At 35.9% G+C, this 14,077-nt stretch overlaps 1 protein-coding gene and 1 pseudogene across 17 annotated transcripts in view; one reads left to right on the top strand and one right to left on the bottom strand.

Annotated features, from left to right (window-relative positions):
• The window catches only part of NRCAM (neuronal cell adhesion molecule), a 259,076-nt gene that overhangs the window by 152,516 nt on the left and 92,483 nt on the right, over positions 1-14,077 (bottom strand). The window lies entirely within an intron of this gene.
• On the top strand, positions 12,315-12,433 carry LOC112473638 (annotated as a pseudogene).

Genomic DNA, 14,077 nt, shown 5'->3' with positions numbered 1-14,077 from the left:
GATAGTCCTGGATTAAAATTCTGGCTCTGTTGCTGTACTAGTTTGTAACCTTATGCTATTTTGCCTCTTCAAAGTCCATTTTCTCCATTTGTAAATGGGCTTAATAGTAATAACCTACCTCATAGAGTCACAAGAGAAAAATATTACAATGTATGCAAAGCATTATCTTATTTATTAGTAAATGCTTAATAATGTTTAACGTTTAACAATCACTTTATATCTCAATCTGCCTATTTTATAAATTCTTTATTTTAAAATATTATCATTTCTCCCACTCTTATTTTCCTACTATTTATCGTACAAGTCTTCTCCACCTTATCTTTCCTTTCTTCATTATTAATTGAAAATGGAAATGGCAAATAATTATAATTAATTAGTAAAGAAAAACTTCAATGAAATGATTAACAGAATAGAAAAACTAGAAGCAATTTTGTTTGCCTGTATCTTTTTTATCCATTAGCTTTTTCCTTTCCAAGTTCATTGCATACTTTCTGTTTCATATATGTGTATATTATTTATGCCTGCAAAGTTTACACAGTTTCGTCACTCCTTTTATTTAAAACCATATCTCCAAATATAATGTATTTCTAGTTGGCATTTCTAAAGCCCACTACTGTACAAACCTATACTTTCTTAAGTAATAAAATATCCATATAAGAAATAAGAAAATAATGAGATGTTTGCCCATCTCTGGGAGAGAATACGGGAGATCCTCCTAGATGAGAAGAATAGGAGGAGCAAAGGTAAAGAAGGGACACAGGGACAAGATCTGTCCTGACCAGGGAAGAGAGTTGATTGATATGGGGTTTGTCATCGTCATCAGCATGGAAGGTGACAGGCATGACCAGATCACAGTCCTGCCTGAGATGAGAAACCTGACATGGAGGTATGACCAGCTGGACAGCTTGTGCCTGTGAGTGACTCATACACACCTGAAAGAAGGGCTTGCTAGCAAACACCAATCTCCCCACTAAATTTCTTTCAATTATTTAAAAATAAATATATAAAACAATATCTAGTGATCGAGGAATAATAAAATGGGATGCCCTTAATATAATTAATATTTTAAAAAGATGAGGAATGAGAAATGAAAGCAAATTAGGAAATGGGGAAATTTGACATGTTATATAATAAAAAGTGGCATTTACTGAATCCTTCTATCACTGTTTGAGGCATATATATATATATCTATTAATGAATTTAATCCTCACAATAACATAATGATGTATTTCCAATTACTACTGCCATTTTACATAAGAGGATACAGATAGCCAAAGAGGTAGTGTATAACTGGCCTAAAGTCACACAGCAAGAAAATTGTGAAGCTGAAATTTGTTAGTTTACAAACCTTAGTGGTTTGTGTGCATTCCTTCAAACCACAGGTATCAGATCAGAACTTGTATTACACCTCACATTGACTGTGCCATTCAAATCATGACTCACAACTGGCTCTGTAAAGCAATAAATGCATCTGCCACTGATGTATTTTCCTTCACAGGACAGATAGGAAATCCCACTTTTTTTTTTTTTTTATTCCTGACAACATAAATTAAAAAGGAAAAAAGAAGACAAGAGAGTGGAAGCTTCCTCTTTCATTTCCTCACATGGCTGGTTCATGTCCCATAAATTTGTTCTGCCAGTTTTTTTTTTTTTTTTCCTTTTTCAGTTTTCATTGCAAAGACAAGGGGCTGGCTGGCTGCCAAATAAGGGTAAGTAATTTTGAGAAAGCTCAGGAAATCTCACATTTAACCATTTTGACCTCCCTTCCATCTTTTCAATTCAGAAAGTGCTTCGCTACTTATGTCACACAAAAGTCTCCAAAGATATAGGCAGGGTTTTGTCGCTTTAGAGCTAATTCTAGAGTGGTGGAGTAAAAAAATACTCTTCAGGGTTTTCAAATTTATTTTTTGTCCTCCAGCTAAAACACAAAAATCTTAGTATTGCTAAAATGACTGCAGTATCCTCCAATACCTGAAATCGCATTCCTGGGAAAGAGCATAGCTCGCACACAGGATGATGCATGACAACGTTTATTAACAGTCCACTGTCTCCCCTTGTTGCTTAACTCTCTCTTTCCTCTATTTTCCACAAATAGTAGAAAGGGCTACCACTGATGGCGATTAATATCATGAACAAAAGCATATTTTCAATTACTTATCCTAATCAAAATACTAATTCTGAAAATGCCTCTCTCCTATGTATTTGAGTTGAAATGACCTCACACACAAATGGAGCCCCATAGATCTGCTTTGTTCTGGTCTATATGAATTGCTTGCAGTCTATGACCTCTGCTTCATTCAAATGATCTCTCTCCCGTTCAAAGTTTTACTGACCTTATTTTCTATAGTTAATTACTCATATTTAAAAGGTTGTCTAATACCACCTAACTTATTTACATAACTGAGGCAGGCAATCCATGAGGGGACCTTAAGCTTCTTCCATCCTCCAAGTGCCCCTTTCTGACTGTCTAATCCAATTTGAACTTTTCTGTGTTAGAGTTGCTGTTATTTGGTATGTTTGTACCCACTTACATACAGCCGGAAGAACGGATGCAGTGTTTACAAAAAATATAGTAATGAAAAACATAGCAATGAAAAACGTAAGAGGCTTTTAAAAGGATGCAAACTAAAGAGATTAGTGATTTTAAATTATCTGTAGGAATTAACAGCTAAAACTATTAGCTTTTTAAACAATATTGTATGATTTTTAAATCCTGGTTTTGGGTTACAAATACACTAAAAGTTACAAAACTTTCCTGATTTTCCCACCCTCAGTATTGTGCTAGCCAATCACAGAGTTTTCCAGATCCTTCTAAGTTTCACTAGAAGCTTTAAAATGTTCTGCAGGATTTTATATGAGAAAACCCAACCTAATTCTATGTAGACCCACTAAACGTAAGCTCTCTCATCACCCTGATGTATCTTTAAAATTTTCTAGATAACACTGAAAATTTCAAGAACTGAATGTACAATCATTTTTATGTAAAAAAAAAACCCAGTAACTTTCCAATCTCTAAAATAATTACATATTATAAATGTATAACTACAAATAGTTAAATAGATTCCTTTCTAAATTAAGGGACAATTTTAGTTAAAGTAACTAAATAAATAATAAAATTCCTGAGAGGAGCTTTTCAGGTAAGTTATTAATTAATTGATAAAATAATAATAATAATAATAATAATGAAGATGAAAAGCCCATTATGGCTTGAGGGTGAAAATAACATTTTCAGTGGAAAACTGGTCAATATATCTGATGTTCCCGCAACATTTTTTTTTTTTTTTTTGCCTGCTATGGAAAGTCATAGCACATATTGCTCTCCTAAAGTGGCAGAGGTTTAGGCCTGCTAACAGTAAAATTCAAGGAACTAGTCATACTGTTTAGTACTCTCGACATTTTGTTCCATGAAATACCAAGTTCTTAAATATTTATGGAATGACTATTGTGTGAAATGTACCTTTTAGGGGTTGCTAGGTCTAGCTAGAAATTTTATAGTGGAAGGAGTCATAGAAATTACTTAGCTTATATTTCTCATTTTATAGTTGAAAAAAATCATAGATATGAGTAATAAGGTCTTAACCTTATTTCTACAGTAAGTTTTAGAAATCAGGGCATCATTTTTGCTGTCTTTAATTACATGAAATCAAGGATAAAAGAAAGGGAGAGCTGAGGAACGAAGGCTCGGTTTTGATTCTATCCAGAGAATGGGATGAGACTCAATCTATGCAAGTTTTAATAAAACAAATTAGCAGTACCTGATGAAGTGGGGAAGAGGAATGTGGGCCCCCTGATATATTTGAAACTTTATAAAAAATAAAAAAATGCTAAAAATTTTTTTAAAAATTAAAAGAATAAAAAGATGTGAATTCACACTGATTCTTTTATTGTTTATATTCTGAATGGACATAAAAGAAGATTAGAATAAGAGTGTGAAAATCTAAATTCCAGATTCAGCTATGAATCCTGGTGAGCTGTGTGATGCTGGCCAATTACTCTATCTTTTTGGGTCTAAGTTTCCTCAATTATTCAGTGACGTGTTTGACTAGGTAATTACAAAGATTAAATCTAGCACGAAATCCTCAATATCCCATGGAAAGTGTTTGGTCTCAAAATAAGGAAAACATGCCTAAGTTTTGAAGCTCTTCAAAAGTGACATGCACATAATTATAAAATAGTATATGATATTGTTTGACTTTCTATAATAGCAACTGATATCTTGGAATTGATCTAATTATTCTCACAGTCTCCCTGAATGATGATCCATTGGCTCCCTGCTATGGACTGAATGTTGTATCCCCCTGAAATTCATGTATTGAAACCCTATTCCCCAATAGAAAGTGGGGTTTTAGGGGAAGTAATTAGGTCATGAGGGTAGAGACTTCATGAATGGCATTAGTGCCTTTATAAAAAGACACACCATGAGAGAAATAATCTCTCTGGCCATGTGAGGATACTATAAGAAAGCAGCCATCTGCAAACCAGGAAGAGACTCATCAGGAACTGAACTGGCCGACACCTTGATCTTGGACTTCTCAGCCTCCAGAACTGTGGGAAATAAATTTCTGCTGTTTAAGCCACCCATCTACGGTATTTTGTTATAGCAGCCTGAGCTGACAAAGATGGTCTCCAAAGTCCTACATCACACCAGTCCAGTAAAGCTACTGCACCAGTCCAGTAAAGCTAGAAAAGGGGGTATGTCTAGGGGAGCCCAGGGGTCAAAGCTGGGGAGCAGACAAAAGCAGGCCATGGACTGTAGGAGCCACTGATGACATTAGGCATGAGATGATGAGATTTTTATTTACAAAGATTTCTTTGATGGCAGTGTAGAGAACAGAATAGATTTGAGAGATTGGGAAGGAGACTAGCTGTAGTAGTTCAGGTAAGAAATTATGCAGTAGTGGTGGAGAGGAGACAATGGTTGTGGTATTTCTTGTAGCTACCAGCTGAGGCCAAATCAACAAGACTTAGGAGTGAGAGGCATCTAGAGACATCTGACTCAATCCTTTTCTTTTATGGATGAGGAAACTGAGGGCTAGACTGATTAATTTATAAACTAATAAACCCTGCAAATTCATATGTTTAAGATTTTAAGAATCTAAATTTAACTACTAAATGGCTGAAATAACACTAAAATTTAAGTCTTTTAACCTCTAGTGCTCTTTTCTCTCCACCAGCAGAGTACACTTTTTAAACATTCTAAAAATGTTTTGCAGGAGAAAAGGGTAAACCCGCCTTAGCACTAATTTTCCTCATTATGAAACATGCCTGTGTAGACTAAGTATTTCATCACCATTCATTAACCCATTTTTCTACTCCCTACATGGTCAACTAGCTGGTTAGTTCTATTAGGCTGATTTTTTTTTTTTTAAACACACACATTTATCTTGACAATTAAACATTCTTTCCTCCTTCCTCCTACTCAGTTAAAAACAGAGGACAAAAAGTACTTGGTTTGGTATCACTACCTACAGTGATGGTGTTTTTCTGGTCAATATACGTGAGATTTGGGAAGAAAATTTATCAGAAGGGCTGGCGTGGGAGTACAGACATGCTAACACTCAGAGCCACCCTGTGCAATCCAGCAGCCACTAACCACGAGTGGCAACTGAGCACTTAAAATGTGCTAGTCCTCAATGAAACATGCTGGATGAGAACATATATGCTGGATTCTAAAGACTTAGGAGGAAAAAACAATGTGAAATGTTTCATTAATTATTTAATATTCATTACATGTTGAAATAACATTTCAGATTTACCGATTTAAATAAAACAAATTAATTTCACCTTTTTCTTTTTACTTTTTTAATTACTAAAAAAATTAAATTACATATGTGGCTTATATTATATTTCTCTTAAGCTGTGTTACTCTAGAAATTTACAACATATCTTGAGGAAGTAGAGCATTCATAAATAACATCACAGATGCCAGGTGCATGGTCTAAGACCATGGAAATAAATTCTGTCTAGCGTAAGTCAGGAATCAGGCTCCAATCTACCAAAGCCTGAGAAAAAAGTCCCAATAAAATAAAGTTCTGGTTTCCATCTCAAATTCCAGAATGAGAACCATTCAGAGGTATTTCATCAAGGAAGACCTTCTAAGGATACAAATTCCTCAACTAACCTTCAGTCCTCAAATCCTGTAAATTCATATGCTAAACTCAAAATAATCCAGGATATTCTGAGGGTTCCTTTAAGCCAGAAACCCTTGCTTGTCAGGACAGAGCCTAAGAGGAAGTTTTGAGCTGCTTCTAAAAATTTGAGAAATGCCTCAAGGCTGCGTGCACAAGGCGCTCTCCTTGGTATTGAGACCTTTGCCTTTACTTGAGCTCAATCTTGGCTTTCTGTTCCTCCAAGCTGACCCCTCTGCCCTGGCCCCGCCTTATTTGTTCTACCTGAACTCTCCCAATCTCCAACCCTGTTCATATCTCAATCATCAAACTCATTAAGGGTATATTTTACAAGGGTATATTTCTGTATTAATATCTCCCACTGTACTGAGCTCAAGGTTAGCAACAGCATTCTATATTCTACATTCTTTGTACACTAAGAACAGAAGTTGGTATGAAGTAGGCACTCAAATAAATACCTAGCTAATACTCGTAACTGTGCTACTTTATGATCTGCTATATGTATTCTGCTGGTAAGCACCAAGTATATGGAAAGCTTTAAGAAAAGACTTGTGATGTATTTTTTTGCAGGCAGAGATGGTGTGTGTGTGTGTGTGCACGCGCACATGCATGTGCGTGCGTAGCACAATGTAAAATTTCAGAGTAGGAGAAGAGAAAGAGTAAAGACCCAGAGAGTTAGCAATAAGGTATGTTTACGACAAGCTTTGTTAAGCTGAGGTTGAAGGCTGTGAGGGAATAGTGGGAGATAAGCCTTATCTAGCAACTAAAGAGATTGTTATCCTTAGGCAAGGAATAAGAGCCTCAGAAAGATTTCACTCAGGGGACTGACAGGATAAAAAAAGTATTTTAGGGAACAGTGTACTGAGTGCTGGGAGAGGATCAAAGGCAAAAAGAGCAATTAACAATCTATTGGGATAAGTAATGAGGGAGAAAGGCACCTTGGGCTTGATTTTGTGGGCAGAGTTTTAGAAGTGGGAAGGAAAGTCTTTAGGGGCAGCCAAGGAGTGAGTGAGCCATTTGATGGGAGGGATGTATTGGCAAAAGAGCACTTGGGAAAGTTTTGCTATGTGATGTGCAAAAATTCCTAAGCAGAAAAAAACTAAGTACAATCTACATAACTTTTCAGAAATTTCACAGTTAGGCTGATGACTGGCCAAGGAAAGCACTAACTCACCAGATTTTAGGTTGGTTGAATCTTATTTTTATTATTGCTCTGAGCCTCTCAGCTCTTTTGGCTTTTTGCATACTTTAGTTACTATCCTTGTTACTGCTCTTTAAGTGTGCACTTAGTTATTAATTCTTAAATCTTGTTTTTAGTCAATGATCCAATCTATTTTTAGATCTTTTTTGCTATGTATTTCAACCTTTTATCATTAATGGTTGGATATCACTTTTGCATGAAAAGGAAGCACTCCCCTTTATCACAAGAACATTTCTTATTGCATTATTTCTATTTCTTTGCTCTAAGCCACAACAATCTCCCGGATTGTTACTATAACTTCCTAACCCATCTCTTATTTCTACTCTTATTATCATGCAGAAGTCAGAGTGACTGCTTAAAACAAAACTGAATCATACATACTGCTATAAATCCTTTAATAGCTTCTCATCATATTCAAAATAAAATCTAAATTCCTTGTCATGGCTATGAGGTTCTACATGATCGGGCCTTTTTCTACCTGACCAAAGGCATTCCCTACCATATACCCCATCGTTGGCTATGCTTCACCCATAATGGCATCTTTAGTTCCCTGGACCCATCAAGCTTTCTGCCATCTCAGGGTCTTTACACCAGTTAGTCCCTCTACTGGAGACTCCTCCCTCAGATCTATCTATGCTTCAATCCCTCAATATTTAGGTTTCTGCTCAAATGTCGCTTTCTCAATGTACATCTCTCCTACCTCCCACCATATTCTCTAAAATGGCATTTCTTCCCCCACCTCCACACCTTTCCTCCACTTTACTTCCTTCATTTATTATTATCTAAAATTACTGCTCCAAGATCCTGAGGTGCTCATTGCAATAGGCACTGTTGGCGCTTCTCCAGTATCCCCTTGGCACTCATCCTTCCAGGCACACCGATGGCTTCTTACTATAAGCATCTGTCACTCTCCACCTCAAGAATTACCTTGGAGTGCTTGACCTCTGTGCAGGGCAGGCCTAAACTGGAAGATGACACACTGGCTAAGTTGACACCTCAGCCAATGACCAATAGGAGTTGGTAGATAAGTGTCTCAGCCTCCTTGCCAATTGCATGGGACAACACTGAGACATATTCTAAACCACTCCCAAAGCTCACAGTGGGATTAAATTCCAGTCGCCCACAGGTAATAAGGTTACCTGCTTATTACTATACCCTGATTGGCTTTTTTTTCTTTCCTCTCTCACATACCCACTCCCCTGTTGGTGCTTCCTAGGACCATTCCCAAGTAAATTACTTACACCCAAATCTCTCTCAGAGTCTTCTTTTCTTGTTTTTTTCCTCTCTCCCTCTCTCTCTCCCTCCTTCTCTCTCTCTCTCTCTCTCTCTCTCTCTCTCTCTCTCTCTCTCTCTCTCTCTAATTTAGTGTCCTTGAAATCAGAATCATCTTCTATCTAGTAGATCTAGTAGGTGGTTTGTCATAGTTAAGTTGGTATATCAAATGACAAAACTAAAACAATTTAGTAAGGAGTTTGATGTTCTTTATTTAAGAGAAAATAATCCATGGATTGGGGGAGTACAGTGCCTCATGAGCAGTGGAACACGGTTCCTGAGCGATCTGGGGCAAGAGTGAGTTTTACAGAATGTTAGAAGACTCAACACCAAAATAGGGCAGGATTGGCTGAGAGATCAGTGATTTCCTTATAAAGCTAGCAGGTCCAATTTTCTACAGTAGGATAAGCTAGCTAAATTGAGTTGGAGGATTGTGATTGGTGTTTGTTAGGTTTCCCTGACAGGTATTTCTCATAAGTGTAAGTTGACTTAGGTTTAGACTTGTGATGTGGGCTGGACCACCAGGACAGCCTCCATTTTGGGGGTCCCTAGATACAAATTAACTTTATCGGTAGCATCTTTAATTTCACAGTGTTACATAAAATAGATTGCTTGTCAGTTACTTGTTGATTGGGAACTCCAGTAGGATATATGCTACCTGCAGAAGCTTATCTGTTTTGTTTTTAATTCTCCATTCTTCATTATATTACTGGTATATTGACAAATGTCTAGCACAGAATAGATGCTTCACTAAAACACTTGATCATCTGTGGCATTGAGGTGGCAATATTGCCTCCCTTCAAGAGTCATAACTTACTCCCCAGGCAGATGGACACTGAAGTCCCTTCTAGGGTAGACTAGCTTTATCACTGGAGTGTGGAGACCAAGAGGCATTGCTGGTAGCTGTAAGAAGCTACAACACTGTTAAATTGGTTGGAGAAAGTCTCTCTCCACTGAGCACAGAATTTTGGACAGATGTTAGGATTGGAGTGCCTAGGATCTCATATGTGTTTTGCTTTAGTTTTTGACAACTTAGAAGGAGGAGTGAACCTGTGGAGGGAGTTACTGGATTTACTGCTAATATGACAGGCTTAACCAATCAATTAAAGATTTATATAGATAAAACAGAAACTGTACCTCAAAATTGTAGAGCAGGTCATACCTTTTTTGTTTGTTTGTTTTTTAATAAGCTAGTTACAGTTATTTTTGGAACAAAATGTAATATAAATTTAATAAACGAAAATATTTGTCTTTTTGTATTTCCAGTGCAAACACTGCAATGCAATTATTGGATTGTACAGACCTATTAGTCATCTATAGTGAGGCCCCTAAAAGACAATCTCACATAAAGCAAAGACAGCTGTGCCACAGCCCTTAAAGTGCCTCAGGGCCTCAGGGACCCCTCCCAAGGCAGAGATTAACAGGCCACTCACTTTCTGGCTCTGCAGTCCTTTGTGCTTGAGTGACACTAATAATAAAGCCACCATTATATGAACTATTGCTATTATTTGTAAGGATGGTTTGTCCTCTAAGATTTGATCTGAGACTACTTCTTTCTACACAGGTCATCAAAAGCTTGCAAATTTATGTTGCCAAACAGTCAAAACTGTGAATTCTGCTGACTTGGAATGCAAGATATTGCATCCTATTATCAAATCCCTGGAGTCCACCAGTCCATTAAAATAATGAGAACTGTAATGTTTCCCCTACAATATTAAGAGCATCTTAATTACTTAATCTCCAGTGAGTGTTATACATATAAATTTTATGCATAATCCAGTCAAAGAGGTACTGAACAGTGCTCTTTGTTAAAGTCAAAGAGAATTTTCCTTCCGAGGTGATACTCAGTCGGCTGGAATCAGAACTACTAAAGAAAGTACATACAACATATCATTTGAATGAATGTCAGGGAGGTCTGCCTCTAGTATATGTTTTCGTATTTACAGTTTTATAGAGAAAATAGATTTTTCATGTAACAGTTCTAGGAATTACTATTTAAAAAGCACATATAGGAATAATTTTGTCTATTTTGAGAAAGTTTTACCAACAATGTTTTACTTGATAGGTATAATAGTAAATATGAGTCACATTTTAGAGCTATGTTTACTTAGGGGAATGGTACTTAATGATGCACAAGTTTATCTAGATATGTTTTAGTAAAAAATGTACTTTACACACTTTGCAATGGTCCCATATTATAAAAATGTCCATATTTTTGTAAGAAAATGTCACTGAAAATAAAGACAAAATTGATGTGTCAAAAACATAGCTCTGCTTATATTTTATATTTATTTTTAACTAAAATAAAATATATTTTTATTCTCTTCATGCAAATGTATAAACACTTTGCTCATCAAAAGAAAAGAAAGGAATGAGGCTCAGAAAATAATCCAAAGATTGAGTACAATGTGGCAATTTTTATTGATGATCAAATCTTGTTCCCCCTTGGGAGAAAATTTATTCCTCCCCTAAACATTCTAATTTCGGTAGAAGATGGTCCAGTTGTTCAAAGTAAAAAACAAGAAGTCATCCTGAATTGTTCTCTTTTTCCACACTCATTTCTCTAAGTAGCCACAAACAACTATAAAATGCAAGCTAAAGAAAAATCCTTAACATTCATAGCTAATCCATAAGCAAATCCACTGATTATACTTCCAAAATATATCCCAAATCCATCCATCTCTCCCTAAGTCTGCTGTTACCACCTTAGTCCAAGCCACTATCTTTACTTGCGCTGAAGATTGTAACAGCCCTTGCTTTGACCTCCTACAGTAGATTTTAACAGAGCACCAGAGTAATCTCTTTAAAATATAAACCATGTCATGCCACACTCATTCTGGAAATCCTTCACTGATTTTCATTTTATTTTGTATGCACCATCTGTCCCTTGCTACTAGAAGATAAACTTCTTGAAAATAAGTACCTCTTCTGTTTTATTTTCTACTATATTCTCAGCTCCTAGAACACAGGGCAGGTGTGCACCAATTGTTTGTTGAAAGAATGAATAAATGAATGACTTTTTCACCATGTGCTATGCACTGTGCAAAGCACTTACGCGCATTGTTGCTTTTAATCTCCAACAACAAGATGAGATAGGGGCTCCCACGATCTCCACTGTACAGAGGAACACTGTGTTCATAAACTAGCAAATGACAGAGTTGTAAATTCCAGTTAGTGAAACCTTCACGTAACTCTATTTCCAATGTGTGATGTTAGATTGGTCAGTTAGTGTTTTTAGTTTTCAGTTTCCTCCCATGAGGATAAAGTATCATGTACTAATCCTTTCCAAAGATTTATATAAATCAGAGAGTCCTTGAAAATAAATCAAAGAATCATGGAGCCACAAGTTACTTTAGACAGTCTTCAAAGTTCAGCTTCCAATTCCATTAGATATTGTTGAATGAAATATTCAACAATGCATAAAAATGCACAAATATAAAATAGCTTTTCCAGGGAATATATAAATGGTTCAACAGTAGAAAACATTAAAGCAATTTACTATATCGAAATATTAGAGGAGGAAAACTATATGCTCATCTCATTAACTGCAAAAATATATTCAATCCAATTCAATATTGATTCAAGATAAAGCTTTTAGAAAAATAGAAACAAGACTTCCTTAACTGATTAGATAAATTTATCAAATGCTTAGAGCAAACATCACAATTTACAGTGACATGTTAGAAGCACTGCCTTTAAAAACCAAGGACAGGTTCTACGGCCATGCTACCCTGAACAAGTCCAATCCCGTCTGATCTTGGAAGCTAAGCAGGGTCAGGACTGGTTAGTACATGGATGGGAGACCACCAAGGAAGACCAGGTGCTGCAGGCTTAAAAAATAAGGGATCGTAAACTGACAAGGTCCTTGCAATCTGTGAGGTCGACCAAGGGTCGCTTCACTTAAAAAAAACAAAAACAAAACAAAACAAAAAACCCCAAATACCAAGGACAGAAAAAGCATGGCCATTATCACTACTCCACTCCACAGTGTACTAGAGACCCTGGTTGGAGCAGTCAGGTAAGGAAAAGGAATAAATGGCCAAACATAATGGAAATTAAGACACAAAACCAGCAATATTTGCAGATGGTATGATTTTCTGAAAATAAAACTCATGAGAATCTATATACATATGACAGAATTCATAGAGATTTTAGCAATTTTGTTGGTTATAAGACCAACTCTTTAAAAAGTAATTTTCTTTTTCTATGCCAGCAAAAAATCGTTTTAAAATGTAAGTTAAAATAATGTGACATGATATACAAGATACCTGAGAATAAATATAATGAAAGATGTGCAAAGTTATTGGGTAGAAAAGTACAAAATTTCATTTAAAAATGTGTTTCTACCTTTATTGAAATATAATAGACAATTAGTTGCTCATATTTACATTGTACAATTCAGAGTTTTTTCAATTATAGTTGGCATACAATAATATATTAGTTTCAGTCGTATAGCATAGTGATTAGAGATCTATATAACTCGCAAAGTGATCTCTCCACTAAATCTACTACCCCTCTTCCCCTTTACATATTTATTACAACATTGTTAACTATTTTCCTTTTGGTACACTTTATACCACCATGTCTATTTTGTAACTATCCATTTGAACTTCTTAATTCCTTTGCCCTTTTTCACCATCCCCCCAAACCCTGCTCCCATCTAGTAGCTCTCAAAATACTCTCTGTATCTATGAGTTTCCATTTTGTTGTTGTTGTTGATTTTGTTCTTTAGATTCCACATGTATGTGAAATCATGTAGTATTTATCTTTCTCTATCTGACTTACTTCATTCAGCACAATACCCTCTAGGTCCATCTAGGCAATATCTTTTTCCATCCCTTTCCTTCAAGTCTGTGTGTCTTTTAATTTGGAGTAAGTCTCTTGTAGGCAGCGTATGTAGGGGTCTTGTTTTCTTATTAATTCGGCTTCTCTATCTTTTGGTTGGAGCACTTAATTCTTTTTCATTTGAGGTAATTGTAGATAGGAATGCAGTTATTACCTTTTTTTATTCCTGTTTTTGACACATGTTTTTTTCTTCTTAAAGAAGTCCCTCCAACATTTCCTGTAATACTGGCTTGGTTTTTATAAATTCCTTTAGTTTTTTTTTTTTTTTTTTTTTGTCTGGGAAGTTCTTCATCTGTCCTTTGACTCTCAATGATAGCTTTGCTGGATAAAATATTCTTGATCATAGACCCTGGGTTTTCATTACTTTGAATATTCTATGTCATGCCCTTCTGTCCTGCATGGTTTCTTTTGAGAAATCAGTTGCCAGTCTTATGAGAGCTCCCTTATAGGTAACTAAATGCTTTTCTTTTGCTGCTTTTAAGATTTTCTCTTTTATTTAACCTTTGGCATCTTAATTATAATGTGTCTTGGTGTGGGCCTTGTTGGGCTCATCTTTTTTGGGACTCTCAGAGTTCCCTGGGGTTGTATATCTATTTCTTTCACCAGATTAAGGAAGTTTTCCATCATTATT

The sequence above is a fragment of the Pteropus alecto genome, unplaced genomic scaffold (assembly GCF_000325575.1).
Source record: "Pteropus alecto unplaced genomic scaffold, ASM32557v1 scaffold109, whole genome shotgun sequence".
NCBI lineage: Eukaryota > Metazoa > Chordata > Mammalia > Chiroptera > Pteropodidae > Pteropus > Pteropus alecto.
The sequence above is the reverse complement of the archived record's forward strand: the minus strand, read 5'-3'. Positions and strand labels throughout refer to the sequence as shown.